Here is a 5,686-nt window from a genome sequence, read left to right on the forward strand (position 1 = left end):
CTGTGGCCAAATAGGTAGGACTTGGGGTTGCACCGTCCTCTGGAGCCTGGAGCCTGTGGGGAGGGCCTCTCATCTCAGGGCCTTCCTCCTCACTGCTGACACCCACAGGCTGGGACCCCTCCCGTGGCCTGGCAGGCAGGGACCACACCTGCGCATGGGGCTGGCTCCTCCTATTGGATCTCTTGATCAATAATGCAACAGAGGAGGAGCGTCCCTGCCATCCCCTCACCCATCTGCCCACCTGTCGCTCTGGGGCGTTTTAATCTCCATTACAGAGGTGGCAGCTCGCCCAGGGCTACCTCTGCATTAGGGGCGCTGTTGTGGGTGCAGCTGTGGTTTAGGGAGGAGCAGGTTTGAGATATTTACATCCTAGTGCCAGTGGAAATGGTTCTTCATCAGATGTTTTTTATCAGGGAGGCTTCTAGGGCTCCCCTAAACTAATAGGACCTCCTCCCTCCCTCTCTCACCTGTCCCTCAGCCCAGCCATCCTTTCCCCCTTGTTGTACTCAACCCTACCTGTTCCTCCACAAGCCTGTCCCTGCCCCAGGGCCTTTGCACAGCCAGGCCCTCTTCCCCCACACTTCCTCTCTCATTTTCTTCAGGTTTGGGCTCACTAGTCCCTCCTTAGAGAGACCTTCCAGGACTCCCCCTCATCTGAAACAGCTCCACATTTCTCTCTGCTGCCTCACCTGCTTCAATACCTGGCACCATGTTCTTATCTGTTGTTGGTTTTTCTCTTTGGGGTGTTGGTTCCAGGAGAGCAGGGTTGGGCTGCTATTGCCTGGCAGGCACCTGGCAGATGGGAAAAGAAGGAGGAAGGAAGGAGGGGAGGGAGGAAGGGAGGAGGAAGTTCTGAAAGTTTCTTCCCCCAAAGCTACCCAACTTCCTCCTTTGCCTTTCCCTTCCCCTGAAACTTGGAGCCAATGGGGAGCAGCGCAGAGATGAACGGGCTGAGCCTGCCGGCTGGTTTGTGTACAGAGCCTATATTGGTTTGAACAAACGAAGTTTATCAACCAGGCACGGGATCATTAATCACGCAGAAAAATAACACAGTGAAATGACTTTTCGAAATGTCGTTGGCATAATTATCATCCTGCCCATTACACTAAATGCCGCCATTTATATCTGTGATGTTTAAGTATGCAAACAGTAATTAACGGGGTAATGGACGGGGGCCCCAGAGCCTCCCCTCCCCGAGCTAATTTGCATGTTAATTATCATTAGTGACCAGGGAACAAGTTACAAACAGCCTAATTAGCAGCCAGATCATTTTTACAAGAAATCGCGTGCACTTTGACACTCGAGCTGGCGTTAGATTAATGAAGTCAGGTGGAGCTGCGCCTCCTGGGGTGGGGGTGCCTGTGTCCCAGCGGCCTCTGGGGTCCGGGTGCCGTTCCTTCAGTGGGGTGCTGTTGGGGGTTGCCGTGTGGCTGGATGTGGGCCGCACAACGGGCAGGGTGCCCAGAGAGCCACCCCCCACGAGGCCGAAGGCTCAGGCCACCCGATGCTGGCCGGGGCCACCCCCTTCCACTTGGCCGGTGGTCTTGGGATGGACGGGAGGGGCCGAGACTCTGGCCTGGTTGGGGGAGACCCAGGGAGGGTGTGGGGGTCACTGTTAGAGAAACACCATTTGGATGCTATGAAAACGGTAAGGAAGCCTTTACTCCAGACTATGGGGCGGGGGAGGGAGCCACTCAGGTTTGAACGCAGCCCAGTGAGGGGGCTGCTAACAAGGAACAAGGCTGGGGGACTCGGGGTGGATGAGGAGCAGGAGCGGGCACCGGGGTAGGGGCTTCTTGCTAAGCCGACTTGGCGCTCCTGCCCCAGCATCCAGACTGCCGGCAGGGCCCTGGGACGAGGCCGGTGCAGAAGGGGGCTCCGGGGGCCCAGTGAAGGCCAGTCAAGGAGTCTGTCATCGCCACCGGCAGAACATCCGTGCTTGCACCTGTCATGCACGGCTCTCAGTCAAACATCGGGTCCCGCCCCGTCTGTGCCAGCTTCTCCTGCCTAACAGTCCTCCCGGCTCCTGCAGAACAGCCCCACGACGGGGTGGCCACGGGGTCTCCCCAGCCCTGCTTGGCCTTTCTGCCTGCACTGGACTCCAGGTGGTTTCTGCCCTGGGGTCTTGGTATCTGCCTCTCCTGCCTCCCAAACCACCTTCCCTCCATGGTGGCTGGCCAGTGACACCCAGGTCTCTGTTTGGAGTCTCCTCTTCAGAGGGGCTCACTGGTCTGTCATCCAAAAATCCACCCCACCATGCATTTTCCTCTCTGTGTCCCTGGCTGGACTCTCAGCTCACCAGGATGGGGACGTCCCCTTGACCACCGTCTTTCAGGTGCCAGGAGAAGCCAGGCTCACAACAGGACCCAGCAAGCCCCGGGGAGTGGAGTGAAGTTGGGTCATGTGCTACTCTAGAACAGGGGGTGGTCCCAACAGTCCTGGCCAGGCTGCTCTGTCCCACGTGCACAACACTGGTGAGCAGGAGCCGGTGGGTGTGGCTGTGTGCCAATAAAGCTTTCTTTATGGCCACTGACAGTTGCATCTCCTTATTTCCAGGCGTCAGAAAGGTCTGGCTCCCTGTTGTATTTTCCAGCCATCACAAGCTGAAGAAACCATCATTAGCTGATGGGCCGCACGACTGGTGTGAGTCAGAGTCAGCCACTCTGTCAGGTTTTTTCCATGTGAATTTTAGAATCTGATTGGTTCCAATAAAAAGCTGCACGATATATTTTAGGGGACTTGGACTTGTTCTTAGACTTGTTGATTGATTTAGGAAGGCTCACCATTTTCAGCAAGGACCCTACACATTTCTGCTTCCCACTCGGAAGGACACCATGCCCATGAAGGGGTGCCGTTTGGATGTCCTGTAGGACCCCGGTCCCACCTGGAAAACCCTCCCTTTGCTCCTTTCCAAACGAGCTATTCCTGTCATCCTAGCCACCACCCTTGGAGGCCCAGCTGGGTCCCAGGCCCCCACCTCCTCACAGTGTCTTCTTCCTCTCTGCTCTGCAAGGACCACTTCATCCCGACAGGCCTCGGAGACAAGCTCTGCACCTGTTTCTCTTGCCCTCTCTAGCACCTGCCCAGAGGGGTGGGCTGAGCAGGGCTACAGAGAGTGGGGGGGGTGGGAGTGCTCCCTGCCCCAGGCCTCACAGGCCAGGGAGGGTCCAGCCATGGGGGATCCCAGAACCCTGGTTGGGGGGTCTCCAGGCCAGCCCCAGCCTCCCAGCCTGGGGCCAGGCTGTAGCTGTAGGGTCTCCAGAACCAGGGAGGACAGAGCAGAGCCCTTCAGAGAGCTGGACAGGTGACAAGTGGGGGGGCTGCAGCCATTGGTGGGGTGGGGTGCAGAATGCTGTTGTCCCCTAGCACATGGGACCCCAGCCTTCTGGTCTGCTCCATGTCAAGGGGCCTGCTCCGTTAATGACACTGTTATCTTTGTGGCTGTCATCACCATGGGCCTCCGGGGAGATAGGGGTTCTTCGCAATCCCCTTTCCTGGCTGTCAGGAGAGGACTGCAGGGTGTAAGGTTCTATGGAATGATGTGGGAAAACGCTTGAGATTTCAGATGAAAGAGCTTCAACATTTCAGAATATTTAAAACTAGTAGCATTTCTTCACCTGACTTTGGTGTTGATGCTCACGTGTGGCAGTGCTGAATCAGCTCCTGTCGGTGGAGAGCCACCAGGTGTGGCTCTGCCGGGCTCTCTGGGGTCAGCTCAGCTCAACCTGGTTCAGTGCCCCCCCTTCCCTGGCCTGCTTGTTCTAGACCTCAGGCAGAAGGTGCAGCCCCACCCGGGCCACAGTGTCTTCACGTGAGGAGCAGCGGGTGGAATAAGGAGGCCCGAACATGTCCATGTCCTGCACCCAGAGCCTGCAAATAGGTGCTCTTCCATGGCAAAGGGAATGTGGCAGGTGGGACCAGGCGAAGGACCTTGAGACATGGGACATCCTGGGTTATATAGGGGTGCCTGTTGTCATGACCAGGTCTGCAGGGAGCAGTAGGGTCTGAGTCTGAGAAGAGAGTAGTTGCTGTGGTGACTTGATGGAGGTGGGGCTATGAGCCAAGGAACCAGACACCTCAGGAGGAGGCAAGGCACAAATCCTCCTTGAGCCTCCAGAAGAAACCAGCCCTGAGAGCACCTTGATTCTAGCCCAGGGAGACCCACTTTGGACTTCTGGCCTCCAGAATGGTAAGGAAATAAATTTTGGTTGTTTTAAGCCTTTATGTTTGTGATAATTTTTTTGCAGCAGCCTCAGGAAACGGAAAGAAGTTGGAGGGACCAGAGGGCAGAGCCAGCCCTGCAGGTGCTTTTCAGCTGCAGCCAATGGGCTTGGGGCAGGTGAGCTACCACTTACCCCCACACCCCTCAGGTCACGGCCGCACTGGGCCCCCCTATGTAACCCAGGATGTCCCACGTCTCAAGGTCCTTCACCTGATCCCACCTGCCTCTGGGGCCAGGAGGCTCTCCCATGGAGCGCCAAGCATAGAGAGGAGTGAGCAGTGGTGGGAACAGCACCCATCCCAATGTTTGGTCATAAATGTTCACTTCTCTGATGCACACAAGACTCTCAACCCCCCGAAAGGCATCGAGCTCAAAAATCCAGGATCCCATGATGAGCATTTTGTCTGGACACGGCTCCCCAAACCCAAGACCTGCATCATCGAGCTGAGCGATTGGCCCACTGCACCTGGCACAGCTGCAGAGCCAGGTCCAGTGTGCTCCGGGCTCCTGTTCCCACCCCTGGGGACATGGCTCTGTTTTTTAAATTTTTTTATTTTTTTAAAGATTTTATTTATTTATTTCAGAGAGAGAGGGAGAGAGTGTGTGCACAAGTGTGGATATGGGTGGCGGGGTGGGGGTGGGGGAGAGGGAGAAGCAGGCTCCCTACTGAGCAGGGAGCCTGTGGTCAGGTGCTTAAGGACTGAGCCCTGCAGGCACTGAGCCCTGTTTGGTTCTTCTTGGCAGCCACATCTGTGAGGACCTTGAGAAGATCGCCTCTTGGGGGCTGAGGAGACTTTTTACATTATTCCCTACTTGTGGAAAGGTTGGGGCAAACGTTTTTTTTTTTTTTTTTTTTTTGTTTTGTTGTTGTTGTTTTTCCTGAACGGTTAATCCAGACTGGTGGTCTGCTGGCTGATCCTACCATTTATTTTATTTTATTTTATTTTATTTTATTTTATTTTATTTTATTTTATTATTTATTTTATTTTATTTATTCATGAGAGACACAGACACAGGCAGTGGGAGAAGCAGGCTCCATGCAGGGAGCTCAATGTGGGACTCCATCCCAGGACTCCAGGACTTCGGTGGAGGCCCGAAGTCAGGAGGACAGAGCTCTTTGAGCTGTGGGGCTTGGGAAGGGTGGTGGCCAGCAGATGATTGTGACCAGGTGATACTGTCCTCAGCAGGGGCTCACGGGGGGTCTGACCAGTTTGGGAACAAGATGGGTCAAACATGCTGTGCTCCTCATTTGGAACTTCTCCCAGCCTTTACGAGGCTAATGCACTGTGATTCTTGAGCAAAGCTTGTCCCAAATACCCTCAGTCCCCGACCTCTAGAACTGTCGTGCTGCGGAGCCTGTTTGCGAGGTTCTATTGTCATGTCCAGCATGTGATTTTTTAATTGACTCCTCAGTGACTAACATGCTTGTACCTGGATAGTTTGAGTGGCTGAGTTTAGCAGGAC

This window comes from Vulpes lagopus, chromosome 10, assembly GCF_018345385.1.
Source record: "Vulpes lagopus strain Blue_001 chromosome 10, ASM1834538v1, whole genome shotgun sequence".
In the NCBI taxonomy this organism is placed as follows: Eukaryota; Metazoa; Chordata; class Mammalia; order Carnivora; family Canidae; genus Vulpes; species Vulpes lagopus.